The sequence below is a fragment of the Palaemon carinicauda genome, chromosome 1 (assembly GCF_036898095.1).
Source record: "Palaemon carinicauda isolate YSFRI2023 chromosome 1, ASM3689809v2, whole genome shotgun sequence".
Lineage (NCBI taxonomy): Eukaryota > Metazoa > Arthropoda > Malacostraca > Decapoda > Palaemonidae > Palaemon > Palaemon carinicauda.
Genome location: NC_090725.1, coordinates 289,664,034 through 289,684,252, shown reverse-complemented (window position 1 = coordinate 289,684,252; position 20,219 = coordinate 289,664,034). Strand labels below are relative to the sequence as shown.

Genomic DNA, 20,219 nt, shown 5'->3' with positions numbered 1-20,219 from the left:
AGGAAAGAAGGAAGAAAGGAAAGAAGGAAGAAAGGAAAGAAGGAAGAAAGGAAGCGAACGAACAGAAGGAAGAAAGGAAAGAAGGAAGAAAGGAAAGAAGGAAGAAAGGAAACGAACGAACAGAAGGAAGTTAGGAGCGAACGAAAGGAAGGAAGGAAGGAACGAACAAATGGAAGGAATGAAGGAACGAACAAATGGAAGGAAGGAAGGAACAAACGAACGAATGGAAGAAAGGAAGGAACGAATGGAAGGAAGGAAGGAACGAACGAATGGAAGGAAGGAAGGAAGGAAGGAAGGAAGGAAGGAAGGAGCGAGCGAACTGTAGGAAATTAGGAACAAACGAACGGAAGGAAGTTGGGAGGGAAAGAACGGAAGGAAGGAACAGAAGGAAGGAAGGAAGGAAGGAAGGAACAAATGGTATGAAGGAAGGAATAAAGGAACAAATGGAAGAAGGGAAGGAAGGAAGGAGAGAACGAAGGGAAGGAAGGAACAGAGAGAGAGAGAGAGAGAGAGAGAGAGAGAGAGAGAGAGAGAATTAAATAGTATGCATAGAAATAAAATTATATACATAGTTGCAATAAGTAGTTGTAGGTTATATTCATGGGCAATAAATACATTTTAATATACAATTCTAGAATTAATATGAATCAACTGTCAAAAAGATGATTAAAGTTAATTTCCCTTCAGTCAAAAAATTGAAACACTTGTTTACAGTAGCTTACACAATTACAGAAGTATATTAAGATATCAAGAGGAAATTGACACTTGAGTAAACAGCTATAAAATAAAAACAGATTTAGAGTCAAAGTTATAAATGGGAAGTCCTTCCTCATTCATATTTTTAAGTCTTAATTTGTTGTTCATGTTCAATTTCCCCACTTTTCTTAAACAATCACAATAGAAAACCAACCCACTTAACATAAACTATAATTCAGTTTGAATATTTTAAGAGGTAATAGGAATGCATAATTACTTAATATATTCGTTTGTTCTTCATTTAGTCAAGTTCGTATTTACAATCTAGATTTCAGGCCAGTAAACGAATGGGTGTTCTTGTATATTATCAAATAGATATTAGGAAATTGTAGTCTAAATTTTGATATAAAAAAATCTGATGTTGATCTGAACCAAATTATCGAGTAAAAATTAAAGTTTTTTATATGAAAGAAAAACTGCTCCCGTGTATCTTAACGCGAAGATGATCAAGTTAAAAATTAGTAAAATTAGCTCTGTACGCACTGACTATGTAAAGAGTAAGAGCTGATAAAATCCAGTACTTGCTCTAGACTGAGCAAACGTTAACAGCATTAACAATTAACTTCCTGGCTTCAAGAAATTTGGACACTAATAAATTTGAAATGGTATGACAAAATCGTTATTGAAAAATGTTGAATTAATTATTTACTGTAACTAACTAGTTTATCATTTCTTCCTCAGGTAGTGATTGTTATTGAAGTCATGGGATGTATGTGGACTAACCAATGTAAAACACAACGTCAAAATCATATATCTGGCTAACTGAACATTTAAATTTTTATATAATTGTATTTCTCATTACGGTATTCTAACACTAGATAATTTTGATGATAGAGTGGAGGCTGTAGTTGAGAAATTCATCAAGTTTAGCCATTATCTTGTCTTCCCCTGGAACTTTTTTTTTTTTTCTGTAGTAAATCCAAGATTTGTAGCTGCTCCTGATTTTGACTTCATTAGGGATGTCTTATGATACGAAGTTGTTTCAGGTTGCGATCAGGAAGCTATAATTAATATCCTTCTCTTCTTTGGATACTTTTGTTCTGAAGTTTTGTTCTGAAAAATAAACTAGGTATTAATTGTCTTACTCAAATATTTTACTGTGCACGTCCTTATTAGGACTATGCTTTCATTAATATATTCTGCATAACAGACTATAAAGAATTTAAGATATTGTACTGTATTAAATGCAAGATATTGGAAATGATGACAAACTGAAATCCTCAGGGATTCTACTTTTTGATTTTACAGTCCTTATTAACCATAGTTTTTAGGGTGCATGAAAAGAATAAGCCATAAAAGAAATATCCTTTTAATTTGCATTTTGGATCCACTAAAGATTGTGATTATAATGTCTTCACCGAGATCCGAGTAATGGAGAGTTTATTGCCCAAATGACCGATATGACATATGCCAGGGAGATTTTGAAAACAAATCAGATGAGTTTTTAATAACCCAATTTCAAGTTAGGATTATGAAATTTCTATGGATCCTTCTGATCAAAGCTTGAGAAGTGTACTTTTTTCAGTAGCTGATGGCACAGTAAATAGTGAGTGTGTATTTCAAAGGTAGGGAACTCGTACAAGAGAAGAAATATGAACACAGATTATGGAATTTCTATGAATCCTTCTGATCTAAGCTATATAAGTGGACTTTTTAAAGTAGCTGATGGCACAGTCTGGAAAAAAATGCTAATATGCAACCGCTACTGGCCGTTTCCCTAAGTAACATGAGTTGAAAAAGAGTGGCAAAATCCTTTTACCAAGAAAAATTACCACAATCAACAGCAATCTTAGTGCCTGGAGGAATTATATGTCAAATCTATTTTGCTTCACATAAAAAAAAATTACTTTAGATGAAGCTTACGTGTTCGGCAAAATAAAACTTGGTGCACGTCAATTACTGAATCAGAAGCTTTCATATTCATCTTATATGCTTAAAGAATGCCTAGATCAAGAAATAAGGATGTGCATTAGCTTTGATCTTCTCCTTGGTGAATGTCATGAAACACAAAATCAATAATTTTTTGGAAAATTATATAATTTCCTCTTCGAGCATAAGGCCACTAAATCACAGTTATTATACACAAACTAATGTTCTATGGATAAAAGACTACAACTGTTAAGGACAAAACATCTTGGTTTGATGGGGAGATTAAACAGAGGGAATAAGAGATGTATAGGAAGCAAATACTCTCTCTTAAAAACAAAATGCTTGGGTGGAATACAAGGCCAAAATAATTACCTATTAAGCAGGGAAAAAACTGAATACTATAAGAAAAAAAAATCAGGAAGCAAAAACAGACAAAAGGTATAGAATCTCTTAAATAGTGTAATAGGGAAAGTAAATGTAAAACCTCCCGGATGGGTATAGCTACTAAGAATACTTTAAAAGCAAAATAGAAAATATAAGTCTCTTACACAGATATTCTGCATCAGATTGATACTTTCTCACATACACAAGTAAGATTAACACAGATTTAGTAATAAAACAAAACATGAAGTTATTATAATTACCATGGTGGCAAGAAATTGATTGATACAATCCTCATATCCGAGAATTTCGAGTAGAAAACTTTTTTATTCATAGCAACATTAATTTTAACTTTAGTTAATACTTGTATTGATCAGTGCAAGCTTTCCAACCCTCAGACGTGTGTTCCGGGATTGAGTGTTTCCATGGCTTATCCTCTTTGGAAGAAGGATATTGCTTAGAAACAATGCTTTTGCATTCGAACCGGGAGTCGGAAGCATCCCGGTCCAAACCTGGCAACGTACTGTGAGTAGATCTTTCCTTCCTGGAAAGGGTTTTTTAGGTCAAGCAGTGTTGGAGCCTAAAGCCTCAGCAGACTAAACTTCACTACTCAATTTAGAGGAACAAGGGTTCTTCTCTGTCGAATCCTTAGATAATTTGAAACTTCACTACTCCATTTATGGGAACGAGAGTTCTTTTCTGTTGAATCCTTAGATAATTTGAATAGTGGAGTCCGAACACCAGCAGTCTGTCTTGAAAAACTTCTTGGAAGGAGAGGAACTTTATCGTGAATACCATCTGTGTGCGCTCTTGATCAATGGAGGTCTAGAGTTCCTCTCTGCAGTTCCTTGAAAGCAGGGAGCAAAAATGAGACTACTTCCTGCCTGATCTTGCTCGTGCGTATGGGGCTTGAGAACGTTTATCACCCGATAAGGCTGAAAGTGATCATGGAAAACGTGAACAAGTTCTGGAAGAATGTGTTGAGAAGAATTTTGCTCTTGGGACTTATGTCGTTATTAGTGCCACAAGTATTAAGGAGCATCACAAGGCAGGAAAATGACCTAAAGTCTTGACCAGTAATGCAAGAGATCAGTTTCTTATGATTTACATTCCTTGAACCTTACACCAGACTCCATTGAGATCAGAGTTCATTGTAAAATAACTTTCCCCATGATACCATGTAGAAGAATCATTATTTGAAGTCTCAAGAGACTCTGAACAACTGGTCTTCCTGCACTTTGGTAATTTCCTTCTCTTTATCTTCCTTGAGCAGCAGAAGAAAAAGACAAAACAAATGATGGCTTCACATTGGTTGATGATATCTTCAATAAAGCAGGGGGCTGCTCCACAGGAACAAGCTCATCATAGGAGCCTTGTTAGACACTTCCTCCATAGGGATCCAGCGAGAAGGAAGGACATAAAACTTTTGGGCTCTAGCGGATGTTAAAACCTCCCGAGGTTTCTCAGTAGATGGGGTAGCTTCAATGCCCCGCAAAGGCCCCAGCTTACTCGGATACAAATCCTCACAAGGATTCGTCCGCAGAAGATCCGGCAGAGGACATTAGTTGAGAGGGAGGGAGAGGTGTATTGTTCCCACTAGGGTAGGACCATACACCCTGCTTTTTAGAACAACTCCTGTACGTTCGCGGCAATCTCCCTTCCCCAGACAGGTTCCTCCAAATTTTGAAGAAACCTAAGGGGAAAAAACCTGCTTTGTTTTAAAAAAAATTAGAAAAAAGGAGTTGAGAGTTTCTACAGTATCAGTTTAGGTGTGCTCTCTGATGCCAACGTATCCCTCTTGGGACATCATCATCATCCTCTTTGCGAACTCCACCTCAGAACCATGTAATCACATCTAATGAGGGGGGACCAGAGATAGGATACTGCAAGACCTGCTTTCTGTTTAAAAGTCTCTTGACCCAGAGACCTGATCATCCAAAGTATTGATAGGGAAAGGGGAGAGCCACGCTTGTCCATTAACACTAATAACAAGGGATTGCAATGAGAGTGCACAGATAGGTTGAGGCCAATAAGTGCACATATACAGGCTAGTGCAATGATCTCATGTATACAGGTGAGAGTTACGAGTGCAAGCAAACAACTAAGTGGGTCTCCATGGAAGAGAGCAATCAAACAAATGAGGAAGTATCCAAAGACGGGCTCTCAAGCACCAGGGAGCATGAGTGCCGAAGAGAGCTTGTGCAACCGTTGAAGCGTGCATGAACAGGAGAAATTTTCCCATCAATGTTTCGGACCACAAATATATGACAGCATGTGCAGGAGAAATAGTGCTAACAGACGACTGCTGCATAGAAACGTGAATAGTGAGCATGTGCCAAGTGTAAAAGGGTTGTGAATGGGGGAGAGCCATGCTTGTCAATAAACAGGAGAGTGTGATTTGTTCACTTATACAAGTGATTGCAATGAGCGCATATATAGGCAAGCCCGATAAATGCACATATACAGGTGAGCGCGATGAACTCACATATACAGGTGAGAGCCAAGAGTGCAAGCAAACAAGTACAGCAAAAGAGAGAGAGAGAGAGAGAGAGAGAGAGAGAGAGAGAGAGAGAGAGAGAGAGAGAGAGAGAGAGAGAGAGAGAGAGAGAGAGAGGTAAGTACTAAAGTTTTAAGAGAACCAAAAGGCTTTTAACTATTGTAACTACCTAAATAGATTTGCGTGTCGATGACTTGGAGGAAATTCCAACATGCACTAATTAAAAAAAAAGCTCTGTGTGGGGGTTTAAGGGTCCAGTCAGTGTTTAAAAATCGCCTGAATAGAGTAAACGTAAGCAAACTTATGTGGAGGTGTGGGGGTTTAAGGGTCCAGTCAGTGTTTAAAAATCGCCTGAATAGAGTAAACGTAAGCAAACTTATGTGGAGGTGTGGGGGGTTTAAGGGTCCAGTCAGTGTTTAAAAATCGCCTGAATAGAGTAAACGTAAGCAAACTTATGTGGAGGTGTGGGGGTTTAAGGGTCCAGTCAGTGTTTAAAAATCGCCTGAATAGAGTAAACGTTAGCTAACTTATGTGGAGGTGTGGGGGTTTAAGGGTCCAGTCAGTGTTTAAAAATCGCCTGAATAGAGTAAACGTAAGCAAACTTATGTGGAGGTGTGGGGGTTTAAGGGTCCAGTCAGTGTTTAAAAATCGCCTGAATAGAGTAAACGTAAGCAAACTTATGTGGAGGTGTGGGGGTTTAAGGGTCCAGTCAGTGTTTAAAAATCACCTGAATAGAGTAAACGTAAGCAAACTTATGTGGAGGTGTGGGGGTTTAAGGGTCCAGTCAGTGTTTAAAAATCGCCTGAATAGAGTAAACGTAAGCAAACTTATGTGGAGGTGTGGGGGTTTAAGGGTCCAGTCAGTGTTTAAAAATCGCCTGAATAGAGTAAACGTAAGCAAACTTATGTGGTCATTTCAAGGCATTCCATACATGGGCTTCAGCATTGCATTAATGTGGGCAGTTTCTTACAGATACCATCAAAAGCTGTTTTCAATATTTAGGATATTAAGTTAATAACATCCTTCCTAAGTCCAAATAGCGAACAATTCTCCTTCCTATGTTCAATTTACTGTAGATGTATTCACCAACAAAAAATTTTCTAGATTCTATAACTTCAAATAATTAAACTTTTTAATAAACTTTACTCAAGAATAATTTGGTATTGCCAACTTATTCCATATATATCATAAAATTGTATGTTATTAACTTAATCCAAAATTATGCATACCAGAAACTACTGTTGAAAACTGATGGAAATATAAATTTAAAAATTTTTATTGGTTCAAAACCTAAAATATCAAACATAAGAAAAATCCTCATCATTTGAAAAAAAAAAAAAAAAAAAGGACAACTATAAAATGGGTTCTTATGCTGTTAGTTTTACCAAACTGCCAAGACAGGGAGAACTAAACGAAGTGTTTGACAATTGATCGCTGCTAAGTCATGATTGACTGTCCTTCGAGATGTAGATATCCGAACTATAACAACTATCCCCACTGATTAATCTTTGTTACCACGGGAAAATTACATAGAAATACCGAAAATGGTAGTACTGTATTCTTACACTTAAATAATCCGTAAAATCAAATTCATATTAGAGTTAAAACCTTTCAGATCGTAATACAATTGCTGGATAATTCTTCGAAAGCGTAAAAATTGTCACAGTAATTATACTAGTACTACTACTACTGGTAGTAGTAGTAGTTCATATGATTTCATTGATATAAGACTTGGGAGGAAATTAAAAGAAAAAATAAATAAATGAATACATGTCAAATATCGGACAATATGGAACTTGGAACTTGGAAATACTGACAAATACTTCATATTTTGTATTACAAACAAAACTGAACCCAAGTCAAGAATTAGAATGCTACAAGATCATGGACGTCCTAAAATGCCACAAACTGTAGGTTCTATCTTTTTAACTTATCAATTTGGAACATCTACCTCCAATAAACTAAATCCGCCTTCAATGACCAACTTATTCTCAATGAACAATACCTAACTAAAATGGTCACCTATCAATCTGGGTGTCTGGGTGACCCCAACTGACTCCAGGTGGTGGGTTGTAAGTGGATTCGAATAGCTTACAAATCGTACTAGCTTTGTAATTAATAATAATAATAATAATAATAATAATAATAATAATAATAATAATAATAATAATAACCTATCTATCTATACACCAAGGCACTTCCCCCAATTTTAAGAGGTAGCCGACATCAAACAAATGAAAAAAAGAGGACCTTTCCTCTCTACGATCCTCCCAGCTTGACGAGGGACTCAACTGAGTTCGGCTGGTAGTGCTAGGGTGCCACAGCCCGCCCTCCCCCGTTACCCACCACAGATGAAGCTTCATAACGCTGAATCCCCTACTACTGCTACCTCCACGGTCATCCAAGGCAACCACAAGGAGCAGCAGGGCCTACTGGAACTGCGTCACAATCGCTCGCCATTCATTCTTATTTCTAGCACCCTCTCTTGCCTCTCTCACATCTATCCTCCAATCACCCAGAGCTTTATTAACTCCATCCATCTACCCAAACCTTGGCCTTCCTCTTGTACTTCTCCCATCAACCCTTGCATTCATCACCTTCTTTAGCAAACAGCCATTTTCCACTCTCTCAATATGGCCAAACCACCTCAACACATTCATATCCACTCTAGCTGCTAAATCATTTCTTACACCTGTTCTCTCTCTCACTACTTCGTTCCTAACCCTATCTACTCGAGATACACCAGGCATTCTCCTCAGACACTTCATCTCAAACACATTCAATTTCTGTCACTCCGTCACTTTCATTTCCCACAACTCTGATCAATACATCACAGTTGGTACAATCACTTTCTCATACAGAACTCTTTACATTCATGCCTAACCCACTATTCTTTACCACTCCCTTCACTGCCCCCAACACTGCATCATCATCACTTTTGACATACATCTGCTTCCACTACCATTTACTGCAAAAACAGACCACAAGTACTTCAAACTGATTTACTACAAGTAACTCTCTATTCAACATGACATTCAATCTCGCACTACCTTCCCTTCTCGAACATCTCATACCATTACTCTTACCCACATCAACTCCCGACTTCCTTCTTTCACATACCCCTTCCAAATTCTGTCACTAAATGGCCAAGCTTCTCTTCCAAGTCTGCAACCAGTACAGTACCATCCGCAAACAACAACCGATTTACCTCCCATTTATGATCATTCTCGTCCAATAGCTTCAATTCTCGTCCAAGCACTCGAGCATTCACCTCTCTCACCACTCCACTGACATAAAAGTTAAAACAACCACTCTCACCGGAAACCAATCGCTCACTTCATTTTCTATCCTTACACATGCTTTACTACCTTTTTAGAAACTTGCCACTGCTTGCAACAACCTTCCACCAATTCCATATAACCTCATCACATTCCACATCGCTTCCCTATCAACTCATCATACACCTTCTCCAGATCCACAAACGCAACATACACCTCCTTACCTTTTGCTAAATATTTCACGCATATCTGTCTAATTGTAAAAATCTGATTCATACATTCCCTACCTCTTCTAACACCACCCTGTACTTATAAGATTGCATTCTGTTTTATCCCTAATCCTATTAATCATTACTATCATACACTTTTCCAACCACACTCAACAAACTAATACCCCTTGAATTACAACACTTATGCACATCTCCCTTACCCTTATATAGTGGTACAATACATGCACAAACCCAATCCACTGGTACCATTGACAACATAAAACACACACTAAACAATCTCGCCAACCATTTCAAGTACAGTCACACCCCCTTCTTTTAAAATCTGAGTTTTCACACATTACTATTCACAATAATAATAATAATAATAATAATAATAATAATAATAATAATAATAATAATAATAATAATAGTTTTTCATTTATTTTTATCCATCTAGCTCTCTCCGAATGATCTAATATGAGCAATCATTTCTGTTTACAATGTCAACAAATATTTGTTTTCTTTCTTTCTCTCTTCTCAAGACTATCCTCTAGATCTAATGCTATACATACTAAAATATTCAAACATATTTCCCTGATCTCATCTCCCAGTTGTGACTTAGGCAAGTTGACTGACTCATATTATACTGATGATTGTGCACCTATAGTATATAAACTCTAATCGTCTGCTAATTATTTTATTTATTCATTCATTTGAAGTTTTTTGAGCTAATTATTTGAACCACCAACCCGGCAGAGAGAGAGAGAGAGAGAGAGAGAGAGAGAGAGAGAGAGAAGCCCAAACCAAGTGGATCTGGATATTTTATGTTACTACAATCAAACACATTGAAATCAAAACTCAATTTGAAATGATATACGACATGGTAACTGGAATACAAACCTCTATTCGATTGATGTAATTCGGGATACATGGCCCAGTGTAAAGTTTCAAGTTATCCCGTTTCAAGCTACCACACGGTACCTTGAAACAAGTTTCATAATACAAGGAAAGGGGGTAGTTTAAAACCCGTTTCAAGTTACCCCCTCATCGGAAAAGAAAATAATCTATATGAGAGTGCACATATGCATCATGCATTTATTGCCAACTTCGCAGTAGTTGAATAAAAGTTTATTTTAGTATTTAAGACAAAATATTGTGAAGGCCTATTAGTGAATTATAAGACACATTAGAAGCCAAACACTGTCATTTCAGTTTTTGGGATAACGGCGAGATAGAGAAATATTGTAGAGGGCATGTGATTGTCGAGAATACTGTAGTTTTCTTTTGGCATTTCAAAGTTTCAATTCGTGTGCTTTAGGTGCATGAGCTTCACACAGCAATATGCATGGAGAAATTGTCAAAAAAATCCACAACCAGATGCATACTTTGTCGCTATACTCATTCAAATTTAGGATGATGATTGAGATGCAGCCTACCTAGAGACAAAAACACACCTTGCCATAATTCCAACGGTGTGTTTCGAAAATAGAGAAAAGGATGCCATCTGATGGTTATGATGAATACCATTACTTCAAATGTTAAACCTTTATTTTACAAAAACTCAACTGCTAAATGTTTTACTTTTGTAGCATTATTCAGTCGTACTATAAAGAAACGTGACACAAAATTGACACTTTTCTGATATAGTTTCTCAGGTCAGCGATGGGCATTCATTAATAGGCTTTCGTCAGGAAGTATCACCTGCGGGCAGGTACTGGCAAGAACCTCCTGCGACGAAAGTAGCTTACTGCTAGAGTTCCACACCCAGATGTAGGAGAGAGAGAGAGAGAGAGAGAGAGAGAGAGAGAGAGAGAGAGAGAGAGAGAGAGAGAGAGAGAGAGAGAGAGAGAGAGAGAATTACAAACACTAACAGAAATGCCATGATTATAGCCAATAAAGGGAGACTACGAGACACACAAAAGCATCAAATTTTTTGTCAGCCAGAATGAAAAGTCACCCATCCCCATACAGAGCAACTGTAGTCTATTTACTTGCCAAGCATGAGAGATTGCTTAAATTGAAATATTTTGCTTCAGAAAAACAGAAAGGAGGTCCTGTTACTGATGTTTCTGAAGCAATTTTTTTGCATAGCAGAAGCAACCAATTTAAGCAAAACTACCATCACAATCAAATGAACAGTAACGTAATTTGGAACAATGGTTACGTAAGCAGTTGCTACCGAATATATTACCATCTCCCATAATTGCAATGGTAATGCATCTTATCACAAGCAAAATTATAATAACCTGCAAAAGCATCAAATAAAACACAAATAGAATAATGGCTCATCAAAAAGTGTATCACCAAGAGATAATATATTAAAATGTCAACTTTTGGAAATGGTCAAGGAATGCTCCCTGAATAGTAATATGCTTATGTGATTTCTAAAATAGATGGTGTTAAAACTGAGATGTTGAAGGAGGGGGGTGTGACTGTACTTGAATGGCTGGTGAGATTGTTTAATGTGTTTTGTGTTGTCAATGGTACCAATAGATTGGGTTTGTGCGTGTATTGTACCACTATATAAGGGTAAGGGAGATGTGTTTGAGTGTTGTAATTCAAGGGGTATTAGTATGTTGAGTGAAGTTGGAAAAGTGTATGGTAGAGTACTGATTAATAGGATTAAGGATAAAACAGAGAATGCAGTCTTAAAAGTACAGGGTGGTTTTAGAAGAGGTAGGGGTTGTAGGAATCGGATTTTTACAGTTAGGCAGATATGCGAGAAATGCTTAGCAAATGGTAAGGAGGTATATGTTACGTTTGTGGATCTGGAGAAAGTGTATAAGAGAGTTGATAGGGAAGCAATGTGGAATGTGATGAGGTTATATGGAGTTGGTGGAAGGTTGTTGCAAGCAATGAAAAGTTTCTACAAAGGTAGTAAAGCATGTGTTAGGATAGGAAATGAAGCGAGCAATTGGTTTCCGGTGGGAGTGGGGCTGAGACAGGGATGTGTGATGTTGCCCTGGTTGTTTAACTTGTATGTTGATGGAGTGGTGAGAGAGGTGAATGCCCGAGTGCTTGGATGAGGATTGAAACTGGTAGACGAGAATGACCATGAATGGGAGATAAATCAGTTGTTTGCGGATGATACTGTACTGGTTGCAGACGCGAAGAGAAGCTTGGCTGACTAGTGACAGAATTTGGAAGGGTGTGTGAAAGAAGTTGAGAGTTTATGTGGGTAAGAGTAAGGTTATGAGATGTACGAGAAGGGAAGGTGGTGCAAAGTTGAATGTCATGTTGAATGGAGAATTACTTGAGGAGGTGGATCAATTTAAGTACTTGGGGTCTATTGTTGCAGCAAATGATGGAATGGAAGCAGATGTATGTCCGAGAGTGAATGAAGGATGCTAAGTGTTGGGGGCAGTTAAGGGAGTAGTAAAAAAGAGAGAGTTGGGAATGAATGTAGAGTTCTGTATGAGAAAGTGATTGTACCAACTGTGATGTATGGATGGGAGTTTGTGGAATGCAAGTGACGGAGAGACAAAGATTGGATGTGTTTGAGATGAAGTGTCTAAGGAGTATGGCTGGTGTATCTCGAGTAGATTGAGTTAGGAACGAAGTGGTGAGAGAGAGAACGGGTGTAAGAAATGAGTTAGCAGCTAGAGTGGATATGAATGTGTTGAGGTGGTTTGGCGTTGAGAGAATGGAAAATGGCTGTCTGCTAAAGAAGGTGATGAATGCAAGAGTTGATAGGAGAAGTACAAGAGGAAGGCCAAGGTTTGGGTGGATGGATGGAGTGAGGAAAGCTCTGGGTGATTGGAGGCCAAGGTTTGGGTGGATGGATGGAGTGAAGCTCTGGGTGATTGGAGGATAGATGTGAGAGAGGCAAGTGTGTGTGCTAGAAATAGGAATGAATGGAGAGTGATTGTGATGCAGTTCCGGTATGCCCTGCTGCTTTCTCCGGTGAAACTTACTTGTGTTTGGTTGATGTGGTAGGTTTGGCCATTCTGGAAGCAGCAGGTCTGAATACCACTCTGCTGTTGGCCACTTTGGTGCTACTAGCGTTACTGACTCCCTGGCATGTTCAGACTCGGCTCAACTTCTGACAAATCAGACAGAACAGCGGAAATGCGTAAAAGTCTAGTCCATCCTATGGGTGCTAGAAGGAGGGTCTTCCACTAGCAAGTTCTCCTCCTTCAGCCACATACGGAGGTTTGTCACCACCTTTTAGGGATTGCAGGGTGGCTGGATGTCCGAGACCACTAGCTTTTCTGAGCCCACTGCACTGAACAAAGATGCATTCTCCTGAAGGGAACAAGTTTCTCCAAAAAGGAGAGATGGCCTAGAGTTTCTGCCAACAGTGTACAGGTCGTGGCTTCCCTTCCAGAGAGATTTCTGCTATTTTCCCGAATCTCAGGATCCAGTCAGAAGAGGCAAATGCTCTGGCTTGGACCGAGATGTTCATGCCAAGGCACCCGCTGGATTGAGGGACAAGGTTGGACTTCTCCACTCAGCCCCATAATAAAAAGCCCCTGTAAAATTTTTCAAACGAAAGGGTTACTGGAATTAAATACTTCTAAAGCTTGTAGGACATTTCTTCAATCACTAAAAATGGTAAAATTGCCCTCCTCTTTTAATACCACTTTTTCAATACGTATGCCATAGAGATCGGCATTGAATATAGAAGATACTAGAAGTGCACCTCTGCCATTAAAAGTACTACCATATACTCTAAATCTGACACCAGCATCAGATTTAGAGCCATCATTATATATAAAAGTAGATTCTGTATGTTCAACATGTTCCATAAAAAGTGACCTGGCTTGTAAGTCCCACATGTTCTTTATTATACTAATGAAATACAATATTTACAGAAATATCTCTGGTAATTTCCATGGAGGGGTTGATAAGAAAAACTTTGTTTATAGCTATATAAAGACTACCAATAGTCTCACCTGAAAACCATAAGGTTGAGGAGATTTTGGGTGCAACTCAATATCTACAATGCCTTACAAGTTTTGCAGTCTGGTGGGCTAAAGAATTAAGAAGTCTTTGCAACCTAAACCAATACCGAAAGAATTTCGGTAAACGTCTAAAGGTATTCTCTAGCGTCAACAAGGAGGATTGGGCTAAGCAAAGTTCTAAGGGTTCCTGTCGTTAATCTGATACCAGTATGGTGTAAAGAATTTAAAATTTTTAATCAGCTTGGGGTGGCTGTGAAATATATATCACCCCCACAACTAATTTTTGAAAAAATTAAGGCCTTGTATAACTTTAAAATAGTTTTGTGGTCTGACCACATGATGTATGGGACTAAACTTTTAAATGATTCCGAGAATAGACATTTTACTATTAAGGCTTTCAAGTGAGGAATACATGTTAGCCTGCAATCAAATATCAATCCTAAAAATCTAGCTTCACTCACACGTGGGATCCATTGACCTTTGATGTGTACATCTGAGTCGGGATGAACTCCCCAAATACAACAGAAATAGACAACAATAATTTTTGGCAATTGAAAGTTGTAGTTTTCTCTCAACCATTGCCATTCTAGATCCAGCAAAGGATATGGAGAGATCATCTACAAGAGTATAGAGAGAATATCTTGGGGAATAAGAGAGGAATCCCAGTAAAGGCTAATGCAAATCAGGTTACAATTAGCCCACTGCATTTGGAGAACTCCTTCCTGGTTTTTTCTCTGACAGTTTCAACTACTCTTAACTTTTAAAAAATCGATGTGAAAGGAATGCTTAAATGAACAATGGTAGCTCTCCTCTCAATTCCATATTATCAATGGTTTTAAGTATACCATATTTCCATGCAGTATCATATTCTCCAAGTACTCACCAGTCTTGCATTGACCATCTTCTCCATGATCTTACATAAACACGATGACGATGTAATTGGTCGACAGTTTCCTGCTAGAAACTTATCCTTACCAGGATCTAAAAATGCTAAAATAATGGCTAGTTTTCAAACACTTGGATAAATATGATCATACCTTACTGTTAATAATGCTCAAAATAAATAACTCAGTATTAACAGGTACAAGTTTCATAATTGCATATGGAATTCCATCTGGTCCAGGAGCTGTATCATTGCAAGTAGCAAGTGCAGAATCAAATTCTCTTTCATTAAAAGGAGCATTGTAAGATTTCTCCTCTTCTGTTGTGAAATTTAACGATTTCTTTTCTTCAATGCTTCTATACAAGTAACCAGGAGCCGATTTAAAATTGCATGATCCCTTGGAGAAATGATCGGCCAAGGCATTGCTAACACTAATCCTTTAGCGAGTCCTGGGAACTCTTTCGAGGAAATCGATTACGAAGACACCTGGGTGTATGAGGAAAGCCTGGCTCATGGGAATGTGCTGGAGACTGGTAATAAGGGTCTTTCAACAAAGCTGCTTCAGTGCAAGGGGATTGATTGATTGATTTAAAGTTTTCAGGCATCCTGACATCTAAGGTCATTGACGCCGATATCATTTAGTTTATGTATAAAAAAAAATAAAAGAATATTCAATTAAAATCATGAAAGTTGAATGTCATAAAAGTTATAGTTTTCAAAAGACCTGCTTCTGAAATAAATTAAAAATGCCACTTGCATAGTAGGACATGTCCAATAATCTTGGCAAGGATGAACCTGCCACCCTCACTTCGAGCCTCAAACATACATCTATTCCTTAAATTGTTATAATTGGGGCATTCGGTCAACAATGCCTCACTATTAGAGGTACTAAACAGTCTTCACAATACAGTTGGTGTTGGCCCTTCAGCAGAAACTCGTGCGTCAACCGAGTGTGACCAATACGGAGACGACAAAGAGACATCTCCCATTTTCGGGGCATCATATTATACCTCCAAGGAGATATGACATTTGTTACCTCTCTCATTTTATTTCTATCTAGGCTATCCCAGTACTCTTGCCATTTATTGCAAACCAATTTCTTGATGTTAGGTAGGAAATCATTACAGGGAATGGGATATCTTCTTGGCAGCAACTCAGATGCAGCATTCTTAGCCTGTGAATCAGCCTTCTCATTCTCAGACACCCCTACATGTGCTGGAACCCAACAAAATCGAACTGTTATACCTCTCCTTCCAATAATTAAATGCCATTCTAAAATCTTTAAAACTAGAGGGTTACTAGAATTAAAAACTTCTAAAGCTTGAAGGACACTCCTTGCATCATATACATATGGGAAATTTTACTCATAGGGTTGGGACAGCAACATGAAATAAAGTTTATAATATTAGGAGAAGGTTGAAGCAATATAGAAAAAAAAGATACGAAAGAGAGAAATTTAAATTTGAACTGGGGGAGCAATTTCCCCAAGTTCGAGAGCCCTCTTGCCCGTCACCAAGTTTCAGCACGGGAATAGAATGCCGTGCTGAAGCTCAATGACTTCATCAAAGCATTCTCTCATTAAGGGGGTCAGTACAAGGGGAAAAGGAAGGCCCAACTCTAAGATTTCGCAGACAGAAATGCACATTTTCAACACTCAGATTGGAGACACTACTTCCAAGAGCAAAGAGATCTTCTCTGGTTAATCAATTATTTAAGGTTTCCCACTCAACACGCTCGTGGGAGGTGAGGGAGATATATTCATAAGAGGGTAATCAGCGACTGAGGGTACTGCGATTGAGTCTGGCTCCAAGAGCTCAGTGGCTGTAGCCAAGAGATCCACTAGAAGTACCATCTCAAGTTTATACTGTACATTATCAACACTGGGCCATCATCATCTGTGACTGGAACCTCAATGGGTACCTGACACAGGATCTGGTTGTGGGATAACTTTTGCCGCAGAAACCATTTTCTTTTCTTGCCACTGCTGTAAGTTGTTGAAAAAGGAGAGAGATTTTGCTTAGTTTGTTTGTTGCCACGAGAACAATATCTCTTCCACTGGAAGGACAGCCACTACCTACAGTACTCATATTCCATTGAACATCTCTTACCACAGCAAGATGAAGCGGATCAACATCTACCACACATGTAGGTGCCACAGGGACGTCCATCATCGTCTTCTTAATAAACTTAAGTAGACAATAACTTAACCATTTCTTTGGAAACATGAATCCCTCTACACAAGCTGATATAGAACAGGGAGAAAAAAAAAAGGATTTAGGGAAATTTGTTATTTTCATTTGAAGAAACACATGACAAAGCTTACTAGCCATAATGCACGGACTTATAATAGACAGATAATGATAGCACTGCTAGAGATAGTCGATAACAAAAATAAACACAGGGAACAAGCACCAAGCACTGTAAGGGTATGGATGATGAATGCGGATGTCTAGAAAGTAGAGAGAGAAAGGGATACGTCCTCTTAATTTAACGACAAGGAATGCAGTGAAGAATGTCATGAGACTGTGGCCTGTACCAACATGCACTATGGTTGTTTGGCAACTGTATTGTAATATATTAAATCCCTTTTTTATTTTGATTGTCTGGTCACAGAAAAGGAGATTAGGGGTAACCCATTGAAAAGACACTGAAGTTTGTATCCATGTAGGACTAATGTCAAAGATTATGACAACTGGAAAAAAAAGTATATTCGCCAGAAGAAACCCTTTGCTGAGGAATACAATAAAAGCTAGATTTGTGGTAGCTTATTGGAAATGTCCCTGCGTGGCAATCTGTTAAAACCGAAGTTTGAGTAGCACTCAAGTTCTATGGTTACTAATAGTGTTTACAACTTCACCATCCTTGTGTGCTAGTTATGGGGGCTTTGGGAGAGAGTATTGGTCTACCTGCAGAATCAGCAGCAGATATTGCCTGGCCCTCCTTGGTCCTAATTTGGTGGAGGGACTTTGGGCATTGATCATAATTATCTATATATGTTAAGTTTCTAGGGTATTGCCCTGTCCCTTGCCTCTGCCCTTCATAAGCAACCTTTCAACTTTTAAAAAAGCCTCCATAAAAAGAAATCCTGACTGGTTTTATAATAGCACCTGGGAGGCCATTGAAAACTGTATCAATCTTCATGCAGGTGGGATTCAATTGACACTACATAAGAAGCTACAGTTGAAACTATACAAATTTAATTTGTACAAATGGAGAAAAGGTCATGTAACTAAGCAGATCAGTATACCACACTAGGTAAAATAAACTCGTGGAAATTATCAAAGTAAATGTACTAAAGTACACTAATATTCTATAAATTTTAGTTTACAAAAGAACCGTATGAAAAAGGAAACTTGAAAGCAAGATGAAAAGGTGAGAAAACCTTACACTATACTGAAAGTTAGCGAGAAAGGATGTAAAAAAAAAAAAAAGCAGCAGCAGCTATTGGTTGGAGGAACACTGCTAATACCCTAAAGTAATAGCTACACAAGACAGTTGGAGAAATGGAATAAAGATGATGGGTTAGCAAGGATTAAACCAGTTAATGTAAATACAACAAAAAAGGTAATGAGTAGCGTAATAGGAGAAATAAATAAAGATGTTAGTATTGATGAATGAATGAAGCACAGTATTTTGAAGTGATTCTGCTACATAGAAAAAAACAGAGCCAAAGTTTGAATAATACATAATTTGGGAAGGCTACGAAGGAATTGTAAAATTCATACACTAAAGGGGTGAATGCAAAGTAGGGGTGAATGATATATCGAGAATCTGGGGTTCAACTACAAGCCAACGAGTTTTCTGAGTAGGGGACAAGAAGCAGCCATGACCGATAAGCCTACAGTATGTGTATGGGACAAATCTAGCAAAAGCTTTACGCATTTTATTCAATAAACAGACTCGCTTCCTACATATCAATCTGTTTTGCTAAAACCACAGTAATTGGAACAACAATATCATGAAATAATTATTTACAACTTGCCTAACAATTCCATTTTCAACCTAAAATTAAATATACGCCCTTGACAATAGCCTTTAATACTGAACATCAAATAAGCATATTCAAGATTACATGAATAATAGTAAAGTATCAAGGATGATGTACAGAAATGAAAAATGAAAAAATGCAGAAAGCAAACTTACCATCATCAACTATTAGTGTTTGCATGGAGACTATACTTGGAGAGACTCAACCTGTAAAGTACAACATAAAAGTATTAGTTATTTTCAGTTTCCATCATACATTAGTCACTTCTTATAAAAAATTATTTCTGGGTCGAACCTGTGGCGCCCGGCGAAAAGTCCTTCTTGTATACCTTTTCTGATAAAATCCTTCCAATTATACCAGAGAAAGATAAAAGCATGGAATGCTGAGGTTACAACCCTCGCGCGAGCACCTTTTGGGTGTCGTGTATAAAGCAAAGGCGCGTGAAATCCACTATTCACAGGTTGTCTTCCATTTAGTTAATTCCTTCGCCAAAGGGATGGGCCGATACAGAGGCCCTAGACACATCCCCATCGCCGCACCACCCACGCCACGACGCGAGCGCCATCTGAACAACATCCTTCTTTTTGGAATTCAAAGTGTTGAATGTTTTCGTTGTGCTCTCGGTCTTTTTTATCTATCGTGGATTTATTTTGTCATGTCCGAAGCTCCATCTTCACACATTCCAATGTTAAGTACCATAGTTTGTTTTGACAGTATTTTATTGTACCGGGCTTGTGTTTTATATCCAGTATAGTCTGTTTTAAATCCCTTTTTACTGCAGTAATAATTAGACGGAAATTTGAGGGATTTTGACGAAGGAAAAATCTATTTCTGGGGAGAGACCTGTGACGCCCGGTAAAAAGGGTCCTTTACACTTTTCTGATATAAATCTTCCAAATATACCAGAGAAAAATAAAAGCATGGAATGCAGAGGTTACTACCCTCGCGCGAGCACCTTGTGGGTGTCGTGTATACATCAGGGGCGTGTGAAAACCACTATTCACAGGCTGTCTTCCATTTAGATATTCGGAAATTTATGTAATTTTAATTCATTCTACTTGGCATCTAGTCTACTATAAGCAATGAGGAATAAGACAAAAAACTATAGCAAAAATAAGTAAATGTTTTTCATTTTTCTTCTTAACCTTGATTGCCATTCAAAGTTATCATTGTCATCTATGATATTACCTAAATACTTCAGCATATATAACGAAAATGTTCTTTAGTGATTGTGAAAGATCGTCATTTATAAGTATATTAACATTTTCCAGGTTTATCGTTCTTATTTGTATAAATAACCTGCACATCAATTTCACCACTTGTTACACAACCCTTTTCGGCCTTCATCAGTCAAGTCTTGTATATCTTAATTATCATTTCATCAGATTGTTTACCAACACAAGTCATGAAGTTTCTTCACTATCCTTTCTTGTCTGAATTCTTATTCCTTTTAT

General features: G+C 38.0%; 1 long non-coding RNA gene across 1 annotated transcript in view; it reads right to left on the bottom strand.

Moving 5' to 3' along the window:
• Positions 1-1,425: 1,425 nt before the first annotated feature.
• Positions 1,426-20,219, bottom strand: part of LOC137657705 (uncharacterized) — a 57,940-nt gene continuing 39,146 nt past the window's right edge. Inside the window, exons 3-4 of the long non-coding RNA XR_011047191.1 lie at positions 18,921-18,971; positions 1,426-1,809 (exon numbers count right to left, since the gene is read on the bottom strand). This is a non-coding gene — a long non-coding RNA (uncharacterized lncRNA). The remainder of the gene's footprint in view (positions 1,810-18,920; positions 18,972-20,219) is intronic.